Below are 12,478 nucleotides of genomic sequence, written 5' to 3'. Positions count from 1 at the left end.
CCGAAGGAGCTTACATAACTTACACGTGAGGGTTCACATTTGCTTTGACATTCAGAGCCAGGCTGACAGAGGCATCGATATTCATGGTCTTCTCTAAGAGCAATGTGAGATTTTAAGACAAGAGAATTCGATAAAAGGTAATGCAGGATCCTATACAGTTAGTTGACCCGGAGAACTTGAAGCACCTTTTGACATTGTTTTGTTTCTGGTTGCTGAGAAGTCAACCCAGGCAAACCCAAGCCGGCAATCTCTCCAGATCAAATGTTAATTAAACCTAGATGTGGATCCCTTAATCCGGGTTATCTGAATAATAATAATAATAATTAATAGTATAATTGATAAATAGATTAAACTAGGGAACAGGTTTGATTAAATGCTTGAGGTCAATACAACTGTAGCAGTCAGGGTAAGGATAAACTCCCAGATGGGAGAGGAATTGTGCTAGCATTGCTGCTCTTTGGTGTTTTTGTTTTCCCAGTAGTTATGCAATAAGAGCCTGATCCAACTTCCATTGTATTGAATGGGAGTCTGGTCATTAACGTCAGGGAGCGGTGGATTGGGCCCTTCCGTTTAGCTCAAAACCCATGTGTAGTTAGACTCCCTTCTCCAGAGCAACTAACTGCATCTGCACTGTATTGTGGCAGCTCCACTGAGGTTTCATTAGAGAAATTAAGGCAAAATAAATTACCACTTTGGCCTCATTCCAACTCTGACTCTGATACTGTGCTGGTTGGTAATACTGAAATCCTTGTTCTGTTAGTAACAGGAATTCATTGCTGGTGCTTTTTGGAAGTGATCCTGTACCTGAGCCTCTGTATACTGCTGGGGTTTGTTGGATGTGACACTTTGGCCATCAGTCGCCCCTGTTCTTCCCAGCCTGCTCCTTCACCACCATGTCCTGGGACCTGTCACTGCTTGTGCTGACTAGTGAGGTTGTGGGTCCCTGGCAGTGCTTATTTTCACCTTTGCTTTTGTAATGTGTATATTCTTATGACCCAGGTGGGGAAAATTCAGAGGAGAGAGAGAAGGAGGTGGGGAAGGGCCACTCCCCAGCAGCCTGGGGGCACGAATCCTGATCCTGTCTGAAACCCACAGCCGGGGTTGTGCAATTTCACACATTTCCTGTGCATACTAAGAATTGTCCCAGGTATATTAATTTTACATTAAGAACAAGCCTGGCTCCTATTCTTGTATCTTCTCACAACAGAGCCAAGACAAAGTTCCTGGTCTCCTAAGGTGTCTAACAGAGCACCTGCTTTCCATATAATCTGTGCAGAGGGAGCTGTATTCCATGAACGTGCTTCTATTTAGGAGTAAAACCTTCCAGGTAAAAAGACAAAAGCAGTGCCAAGCCAGCAGACTAGCCCACAGCGATGTGTGTGCATGCCCAGGAATCACACTCATAAACTATTCTGCTGTGGTTCACACACTGCACTGAGAGACTTCTAGGTTACTTGATGTTATTCCCAACCAACCTGTGCCTTCTTCCACCCCCGCCCTCCCTACTCTCTCTCTCTATCGGGGCAGAGGAAATATCAGTGCAGTTTTTAAAATGTGTTCCATTTAGCAAGGTCTGTAGCAGAGGATAATACAAAGGAGGCTGATTACTATCTTCACTTTGACGGGGGAATCCTCACTATGTCTGGCACAGAGTTTGATGGCTCTGATTCAGTGCTCTTATCTCTGCTTCATTTTGGTTTGTGCCAGCTGCTCTGGTGCTTTTTCAGTATTTGTGAACTCAGGAGACTCTTATCTATCATGTCCTCACTGGTCTTATCTAGTGTCCTTTCAGATCTTGATCCTGCAGAGGCAACTTTAATGGGACTACTCAGTGCAAAAAGTTAAAAGAGGGCATATGTAGCGTATGTCTGTGCAGAATCAGGGCCTTCGGTTCTAAACTCTTCAGGATAGGTACCTACAACTATGGGCACTATATGAATAATAAACTGCCAGATATTTTAAATAGATCTTTTTATTGCAAAGTTCTAAATTGTATAATGAAACATACAGAAAATACCCAAAATATTAAACTATAGATCAGATAGCACTGATCATGGTTACATTCTTCAACCACAAGGGTTGTGTTGGACAGTCTGAAAAATTATTCACTCAAGCCAAATTCTGCCCTCCATACTCATGTTGAATAGCACCTCACTCTGCAAGTAATCACATTTATTTCAAGGGTGTTTCTTGCAGAGGAGGTGCTTTTCACCAGGAGTAAAGCTGGCAGAGTATAGCCCTCGTTTGATAATATGTCATACTTATTTGGTCTGATATCTGTCTCTTCACAGGCACAGAATATCATATATGTAAATATAGGATACATGTGGGAGAGGTGGTTTACCTTTTCCATAATTCAGACAATAATCTTTTAAATAATTTTAAGCTATTAGTTTCATAGAAAGCTTTTTAAAATATCTAATTCAATGTATGCAGGGTTCATTCATAACTGACAAATGAGATAATATAGCAGGTTGTTTAGCAACAGATTTCCAGTGAAACATAACTGAGAAATTTGTAATGAGGGCTAATATTATGCCTTCTAGCTGCTCTTTGACAGGCCAGACCCCCTTTGGGTAGGTCTACAATGCCAAAAAAAAAAAAAGTGTGTTCTTACCTTTGGTTAGCTAATCCTAGTTAACTAATTCAGGCTGAACTGGCAGTGAAGATGCAGCAACTTGTCTCTTAACTCTAGTCAGAAGCTCAAGTTCAATCTTTCGCTCCCCTGTGGGCTTTAACTCCAGCTCTGAATCTGAGTTAGTTATAGTCCATATTTGGGCACCTAAATAAGTGGCTTGATTTTTTTTCTAATGCCTAGTGCCCAAGGACTTCAGTGGGAGATGCTGGGTGCTCAGTCCTCTGGAAAATCAGGTGCCTAAATATAGATCTGGGATTCTGGCATTAGGCACGGATTCTTGAAAATCTTAACTTGAATTTATCTTATTTCAAATAATCTCAAACTCCCTTCTTTGCTTTAATTACATTTTAATGATGTACTTTGATTTGTAAGGTTGAGAGCTTTCCAATTTATCTGCACCTTCCTAAAACAACTGTAAATTTTCTCATAAAATGGCCACTCTTGTAAACCACATTCATTTCTTCACGTTCCCACTCCTTCCAACCCTAAGCATTCAAAAATCATGAGATTTAAAAAGAAAAATGTTCGGAGGGCTCTTTATTTGCTTTTGAACCCTCAAAGCACTCTTGCATCATGTTATCATGCTTTTGTCCACAACCCTGAAGGCTAGGAAATGAAAGCTGTGCACCCAGTAACCGGGACTTGAAGAAAAATAGCAAATATTGTTAGACTCACGAAAAAATTGTAAGACTTGGCAACTCTGCATTACTATACTTTGCACAGAAAAGACTGTTACATTATATCATACCTCTGACTAGTCCATTACACAATCAATAAATTGTAACTGGGGGGAAAAAAAAGATTGTCACCTAATCTCTATCCATAATGAAGCAGGATTGTTCTATATTTCACATTTCCTAGTGTTCATATTCTCTATTCAAGAAAATTAAACTTTGGTTTATTAAATGAAGCAAGATTCACAAAATATCAGTTTTTCCACAATAGAGCTTTTCTCAGTACAGATTAGAGAAACAAATGTTTAAATTCTGCTTCTTGATTTTGGCACCCTCGTTCTTAGCTCTTCTCTCATGAGGCAGTTGCAGATGCCAGTCACAAAGGTCACCTAATCATTACAGATTTGTGTGCAGGTTTTTAAGTAAGATCAACTTCCCTTCACATTTTGTTTTCATTAGCTACATATCTCATAGTCATGACAAAATGCCACCATGTCTAAATACTCCACCTTTGCTCATCTCGCAGCGGTGAAATGCTTTGAACAATCGATGGTTCAGTGTCCTAAAAATCTCAAAACATTTTGTGTTTGCTGCTTCCAAACTAAGGGCCAAATCCTGCATTGGCTGAAAATATGTAGAAGAGCTGTGCCGGTGCGGAAAGCAAAGATACATACCTGAGCAGGCAGTGGCTTTTCTTCTCATTTTGCTTAACACCAGCTGGCCTAGCTGCATGTCTTCATTTATTCCAACAAGTGCTGCACACAGTTTGGGGATTTGCTCTGAGTGCAAGGGTTCAAAAAAGATCCAGATAAGTTCAGGGAGGGTAGGTCCATCAATGGCTATTTGCCAGGATGGGCAGGGATGGTGTCCCTAGCCTCTGTTTCCAGAAACTGGGAATGGGCAACAGGGGATGGATCACTTGATGATTACCGGTTCTGTGTATTTCCTCTGAAGCACCTGGCTTTGGCCACTGTCAGAAGACAGGACACTGGGCTAGATGGACCTGTGGTCTAACCCATGATAGCTGTTCTTATGTTCTTCTATTCAAGCAGCTCTGTCGATGACTACACTGCACTGCTTGTGGTACATCCCCTTTTCCCTCTTTTGAGCCGCGCCACAAATTTCGGGAGCACAGAGTGTTGGTCAGGAGTTTCTATGGTGCAGAAATATAGATGAGTGGCAGACTGCCAGATCTGCAGCTGTGGAAGCTCTTTACCACAGGCAAAATCCCCTCCACTCCCTCTTCCAAAGTGGTCAGGCTCCTTCTTCCTTCTCATTGGTCCTGTTCTGTGTTTTCTCTCTGAATAAAACCATAATCCAAGGATTGTTCAGATACCTTTGAGTATTCAGGCCCTGAATTGTTTTTAGGTCTGCTCCTACTTCACACCGAATGCTATAAAGATAGTTATCACAGTGGTCAGATCTGGATCAGCCCCTAAATCTTGAGAGAGGCTTTTTGGGGGATACATGCATAGATTATAATGCCAGAAAAGACAATTGAGATAATTTAGTCTGACATCCTGTACAGCATAGGCCATAGGTCTTCTATTAACTCCTGTTTAAAGTAGCACATATCTGTTAGAAAAAACATCCAGTCTTGATTTAAAAATTGCCAGTGCTGGATAATCCACCACAACCCTTTTAAAATTGTGCCAGTGGCTAATTACCTTCACTATTTAAAATGTGCCTTATTTCTACATTTAAGGTTCAGTGCTGCATTTTTGTGCACCAAAACCACTCAGTGATTGAAATGGGGAATTTTACGTGAGTAAGGAATGCAGGATTTGGCTCTTGAGAATTTCTTATCAATTTTACTCAAATGTTTAGCGACCTGTTTGGAGGTCAGTGTTCAGCCAGTTTATCTGAGCCTCTGTGCATGTACCTTCCCAATTTTTTTGTGCACATACCTGTGTCTGCACTTTGCGGGTAAGCGCACCAGTGCAGTTTGCACACATTTCTAACTCTAGAAAGTGCTGATTTTGCGTAGGCAAAGTACAGATGTTAGAATGTTTTCTATCATGGGAGCAGGTCTTTGCCTCTGTAAAGTGCAGGTGAAAATACATTCAGATGCAAAAGGGGAGACCAATCTTTGGGAATTTAGTCCTTTGTGTGTGCACCATAGACATGTATTGTTTTAAAATATAGGATCTCTTTCTGCCAGGGGCGGCTATAGGTTTTTTGCCACCCCAAGCATGGCAGGCAGGCTGCCTTCGGTGGCTTGCCTGCGGGAGGTCCGCTGGTCCTGCGGCTTTGGTGTACCCGCAGGCAAGCCACCAAAGGCTGCCTGACTGCCACCCTCGCACGGACAAGCAGGGCGCCCCCTGCGGCTTACTGCCCCAGACACGCGCTTGGAGCGCTGATGCCTGGAGCTGCCGCTGGTTTCTGCTCCCATTGAAACCAATGAGCTGAAGATCAGGCCTCAAACTAAAGCACACCCTAATAGGAGTTTAATAATTGATTTTATGCCATCCTAGAAGATTCATTCACACAAATATTCCTTCATTGTGAAAATAGGAAAACCTATCATTAAAACTATAAAGAAATGATCAGCCACAGGTACACTTTGATACTTAAATTTCATGAGGAACCCAGGGCTTTAATTTCACTGATCAGAATTTAATAATACAAACTGCATTAAAAGGTATGAAAAAGTAAATGTCCTACGTATTGTCTGAGCAGCAAGAATTTGGGGGTTCTTATGTGTCCAGAAGGGAATGACGCATACTCACGCTTCTTGGTGTCTGAACTGATGTGCTCAGAGGTAGGAAGCAATTAGCCAGTAGGAAATGTATGATCTGGCTGCTGGAGTTGCACACTTCTGGGTTCTGATGAACCGTTCCCCATTTTAGAAAAAACTGGGAAGAAAGTAACTGAGAGGAGAGACACAGCAGGCTAGATTTTGAGGGATCCTTCCAGTTAGAGAAATACATTTCTTAGTACCTGGCATCCAATCACTGAATGGGGCCAAGATATAGAGCATAGAGGGCTTTTCTGCTCTCATTTACACCAGTGAGTAATTCTGTTGATGTTAGTGGAGTTAGTCCAGTATGGCACAGGGGTAGCTGGGAAAAGCACTTGGCCCATAATGTCTGGGCATTTTTTTTGTTTTTTTTTTGCATTCTCCCATGGATGCAGCTATAGCACTAGTAGGAAACACTTTAAACTGCTATTCAAACACAAATAAAAACAAACCAGTTATTGTATGTACACGCACAAACACACAGAGCAGAAAAAAAGAAGGAAGAATTTGCGACACAGCATAAAGAACATCTATGAAACAACTTCTCATTTGCTATAGACCTGAATAATGCAGCATCCACTGGTAGTGAACTCTGTAGTTAAGGTTGAAATAATTATCTCCTCAGCTGTAGTTTTCAATTTTGTTTTAAGAGCATAGAATGTAAAAAGAGAAGTTCATACTTCCCTATTGCTGTTCGCCTCTGTAATTGCATCTCTTATTGTTTAGAAACATGAGTGATTTCTGTTTTCTAGCAAAATACACACATTCAAAGGTTGCTTCTAGAAATAATTCCATCTGAGTTTGTTATTGTTTATGTGCTGCAGATTTGTAATCATGTAGATGTCCTAATGATGCAAAACTCTGGCTGCTTATATAGTTGCATGAATTTATGATGTTGTTTACTGCACATCACCAGGACTCTTGGTAATGTTACATTTATAGCAACTCTTTCAATATACTGACAAAACTGATTATAGGGCAAAGACCCAGCAAAGACCCTATGGATCTTTTTTCTTTTTCACTTTTCTTTTAAATGATACAAGGCAGAACTGGGAATGTACACCTACTTATTTTTACTTCAAAATTGTGTTCAGTTTTCTCAGAGTCAGAGAAAAAACCTTCAAGAGAAGAAATATAAACATGTGAATCACGCTTCCAATAAACGGAGGATTTAAAAACAATGGGTCAGACCCCCAACTGGAATATTGGTCTAGTTCTATTTACATTAGGTGAAGAGCAGGCCCATGAATGTTGCCTAAGCCATGCTAGAGTTTGGTATGTAACCATAGAGCCTTCCCCAAGTACAGGGTCAGCCCAGCTAACCGGGCAGTGCCCTGGGGAATTCTGTGGAGATGAGGAATCTGCACCCACAGGCAAAGCTGCTCAGCGTTCACCACTACTGATCTGAGGCTACATTAGCTCTGCCAGCTTGTGTACTTGGGATTTGTAGATGGCCTTTGAATGGTGGATCTATTAGAACTGCTCTCACTGATGGAGTTGGAGGAGGGTCATGTGACCCCCTTGTTTGAGAGGTTTCATGTCCTCCCAGGAAGGAACATCTTGAGAAAGGTAAGCACCTAGGCTTGGATGCACAAATTTTTAGGTACCTAGAAAATTACTGGGATTCACAAAGCCTGAGTTAAGCACCTAGGCTCCATATATAATAAATGTGTGTGTGTGTGGAGGGGGGGAATAGGCACCTTAGACTATGATTCACAAAAACCAGTAGGGCTAGGTACTGAGCTGCCTAAGTTACCAGTGGGAGATGCCGGCCAGAAGGGTGTGTGCTCTCACCAACAGCCACTCATCAAAATACTCATTCCCCACCCACCTGTCCCACCCTTGTATAACTGTGTCTGCACTAAGGCTTTTACCAGCATAACTATCTAAGTAAAAAAATCACTGACATATGCTTTACTGACATAGTTATACCAGAAAACTTTTTAAGCATAGACCAGGTATAGGCCTACACTTTTACAGGTGCCTACAGTGAAAGCTTTTTCTGCCTAAGCATTTACAGGATTATTCTAAAAATCCCTAACCATTGCAGCTCGAATTTCAAATAGTTGCAATGAAGTACTTGCAAAGTAGTTGCTGCATTATATCTGGAAATGTCTTTGGTGGATTGTTTCAAGTAACAAATCCTGAGATACTTGTCAGCTGCTCGGAGCCAATTTCACTAACCCCAAAATCAGCTAAATTAATCAAATGATTGGGTATGATTCAGTCAGTTGTAATTAAAAATATCATACACCAGAAACCCATTTGTGAAGTTTCTATTTGTAAAATAATATCTTGGTAATTGCTGAAAGAATCTCAAATGCAAAAATGCTGTGCAATATGTTATCAGTAGAATTGATCTTTTTCCTGCACTTTCCTCCTAGTAATTTCTAAAATATATTATGAATTGTGTCAGGTCCCCAGAGGACTTGGGTATGTGATGATTTTATGAAGGGTGTAATGACTGGGCTAAGGGGTATGTATAGCTCTCCCTCTACTGGCAGGAATAAGAATGCTCAAATAAATTTGTTAGTCTCTAAGGTGCCACAAGTACTCCTGTTCTTTTTGCAAATACAGACTAACACGGCTGCTACTCTGAAACTCCTCAACTGTTTGTCAGTCTCTCTACACGGGATTTTCAAAAGTTCCTAAGGAAGTTTGGAGTTCAGCTCTTAATGTAAATCAGTGGATGCTGGGTTTTTTGGCTGCTTTTGAAAAATCCCATTTGAAGGGTTAAAATCAATGTGCACTTCATATAAATTGTGCCAGCTCTTTTTCAAACCCATAGTCCAAAGTTTGGTCAAGCGACCAGAGGCCTAGCAAATAGTAATTAGCTAAACGAAAGCTAGGGTAAACAAAATAATCGCCTTTGCTAAAATATGCTTGGTCAGTAAAAATGCCAAATGTTAAAGCAATAACTAAATAATTGTTTCATCTAATGTTTCAAATTAAACAAAGAATCCCTGTTCCTATTGTGTCAGTCTCTTCTGTAGGGAACGTTCTTCCCACAGATCCAACCTTGAGTTTATAAAAATGGGCACGTCAGTATAAGATACGGCATCCTTCCACCTCCCTTCCCAGGGACCAATGCCTGCCTTAAGACATAAAAAAAAAAGTTATTGTCACATACTTTCACTGTTTCTTTGCTTTAACCCCTAAAAATGTACCTGTTGAACAATCAAAGGAGTTGCTCCATTCCTATGAACCCCAAATCAAAATTCAACACATATATTTTATACTAATAACATTTCATCAAAGTATTAATTAAATGTTAACTTGCTAATTTAAAACCATGGGTGAAGACATTATATAACCTTTTAACCATTGGCTAATGTGCTATCTTGTCTTGATGCAAAACCTATCCCGGGGTGTGGAACTGCCTACCCTGTCACTTTCCCCCGCCCATAAAAAATCTATATATTCTATTATAATCAATTAATTGACAGTGTCTCTGAGCCTAATAAGCAAAGTAACACTCCGCCAGCGCTGTGTGTAATAAACTCCTATACTTAACCTCTACACAGTATGAATTTATGTCCTTCACCATTCTATAGTGCTAAAATTGTAGCTCAGCTGGTGAGGGTTTGTGCTTTGGATTAGAAGGATCTGAATTCTATCCCTGTTGTTGCAAGAAGTTCTACATGGCTGTCGTGCAATTTAGCAGCAAGCATGAAATCCTTGTTGACCACAGATTTGTTACATTATTATGAAGCTGGAGCCACCCACTTGAACTCTTCAGTCAGTATTGGAGGCTTAGTGATAATTGAATAAGGAAACTGGGTCCTGGCCCATTATTCTCACGTTTCATTTATTTATCCATTTGTATTTTGTGTGCCTACAGTAGGTGGGGATATTTTTCATTTTTACACCCAAAACACGAATAACTAGGACACAAAGAGATTTGTCATGTGTTATCAACCTTCCCCAGTAAAATTTCCATGTATATGTTATGTTCTTAACTTACTTCATTGCCCACTTAAAACAAATGAAAATAATGACCTAACTGCCCATAGATAACCTGTTTTCAGGCAGCCAATGAGTGTTCCAGCTACCCATGACTGAACTAGAGCATTTACTCACCAGTTCAGTACAAGAAGGTAACTATGCAAGACCACACTGTATTATGGCCAAAATTATATAACCACGATTTAAAAACCTGAAACAAAATAACATTTAAAGTTGTAAAAAAAAAATTCTTAATGGAAAAAAAAAAAAAGAGAGAGAGAGAAATGGACAATATTATTTGGCCTTGTTTGGATATTAAGCTAGAGCCAGATGGTAGAGTCTCCAATTCTTCCAAGTGCCTAAGAAAAAAGAGTATGTATTATGCAGCCTTCTCTACATCTTCTCAGACAATCTTTGTGGAAATACATGTGTGAAATTAATGTGTCTTTTCACAATTATGATTCCTAGAACACGAGCTCTCTGGGGCAGAGACTGCCTTTGTTTTACTTGTTTATACAATGCCTAGATTGATAGAAATCCCTGACTAGGACTTCTACACGTAACTGCAACCTAAGTAATTAATCATACATTTCGGTACTATGAACATATCATACTTTTCTTCATCACTAAATGTCTAGTTATGGGCCTGAGCCAACCCCCACTCAATCTGAACCTCTAAATTCGAGTTGGAGGTATTCAGAATCAGAACCCAGATCTAAACTCAGTTTTGTTAAGTTCTCTATCATTAAAATGGGTGGATCCAAAACCCCAGATCTAAACAGGCCTGAAATTTTGGGTGTTTGAGATTCAGATCCACATTTTTGCATTGTGAGCCAATCTCAAAAATCCCACAAACAGCTGTTTTCTTTCTCTCAGACACATATACAGTCAAACTCTTGCATACAGTTCCAAAACACAATCTGTCTGCCTGTCTTTCCTGAATGTGTTTTACATCCAAAGCGCATGGTACCCCAGTAGAGTTTTCCAGGCTCTAAAGGCTGAAACATGCTGAGTAGCTAATTAAAAGCCTACGTTTGCCTCACTTGATTGATGTAATTTAAGAAAGATAACGTATCAGTACATACTAGATTAACCTCAATTTATGATGGCAATAAACTGCTGACATTTATTCATTGGTATTAACAACCAATAAAGTCTTATTCTGCAGCTGCCTGAAAAATCAGTAAGCAAGGACTCTTGATGGTGGGGTGCATTTCCCCCCCTTTAACCTCCAGCAACAGAGAGTTTAGTTCATCTTCTTTGTTTCTTCCAAGAAGGAGCTCTTAAATCTACAGTGATTCCTGACAGAGGGTTAGATGCTCTGTTATACTGGTGCAAATCTGGAGTAACTCTCTTGGGTTCTAATGAATTATTTCAGACTCATGCCGGTGTAAATGAGAGCAGAATTTGGCCAGGAGTTATAATGTGACAATGCTAAAGAATCTCAGTAAATCACTTTCTTCTAACACTAAACAAGGAACTTTACTAGAATGAAGAAAACGGCCTTATCTCTGAAGCCACCTCTGTATAAATTCTGGGGCAAATATGGTCCCAGCTTTCACCAGATCTATTCGCTTTATTATGTAAACAACCAGGTCACTTGCATCAACAAAGAAAAGGGAGGAAAGGTCATCTAGTCAAATGATCCTTTGCTAGGAGGGGGCCGTTGTTTTGGTGATCCCATTCCTGCTTAGACAGGAATATATTATGTACCCCTAAATTCTGAGAAGATAAATTGCTAGAATTGCTTAAGCTTAGTAACATGGCTTTTCCTTTAGGCAGATGTGGCTGTTATGATGAGGAAATTGATGTCATGTATTATTTAAATTTTTAAAAATATTTATGAATATCTATTGCCAGACAAGCACCTGAATATATGAATATAATGATTATGCTTTGCACTTAATATTTTCAAAGCACTGTACAAACCTTTGTGAATCCTAACCGGTGACGTAGGTAAATAAGTATTATTACCTCCGTATTACAGGCAAGACAACTGAAATGTAACGAGGTGAATGATTTGATTTGTAGAGGCTCTAAGCACCTGCAACTCTCATTAAAGTGGTTGCTTGGCACATCTGAAAATTAGGCCATTATGTACCATAGCCAAGTTGCCAGTGAGTATCAGAGCCATGATTAGAAACTGAGGTGCTACAGCACAGGCTCCGTCCAGCGGAGAGAACACTGCCTCTCTCAAGCAATGATTCATTATAATGGTTGGGTCTTGACTTCTGTTTAAAGGCTGACCTTGCTAAATTCTGAAAAAAATGACATGCTTAGTTAAATTCCTTGAATCTTAGTGTGCCTCAGAAGGGTACAGGGCAGGGTTAGTGACCCATATGGGGGATCATTTGAGCTAGTGGATGCAGTGATATAAGCTAGGAAAAACAGCCATTTTGCAAAAAAAAAATTTTTTTTTGGCGCAGCGCTAGAGATCAAACTCTTGATGTAACGCAGGCCAAAAAGGTCTCAATCTGTTTA

At 40.1% G+C, this 12,478-nt stretch overlaps 1 protein-coding gene across 16 annotated transcripts in view; it reads left to right on the top strand.

Moving 5' to 3' along the window:
* PCSK2 (proprotein convertase subtilisin/kexin type 2) overlaps nucleotides 1–12,478 on the top strand; it is a 371,376-nt gene that overhangs the window by 185,719 nt on the left and 173,179 nt on the right. The window lies entirely within an intron of this gene.

This window comes from Mauremys reevesii, linkage group 3 (genome assembly GCF_016161935.1).
Source record: "Mauremys reevesii isolate NIE-2019 linkage group 3, ASM1616193v1, whole genome shotgun sequence".
Classification (NCBI taxonomy): Eukaryota; Metazoa; Chordata; order Testudines; family Geoemydidae; genus Mauremys; species Mauremys reevesii.
The sequence above is the reverse complement of the archived record's forward strand: the minus strand, read 5'-3'. Positions and strand labels throughout refer to the sequence as shown.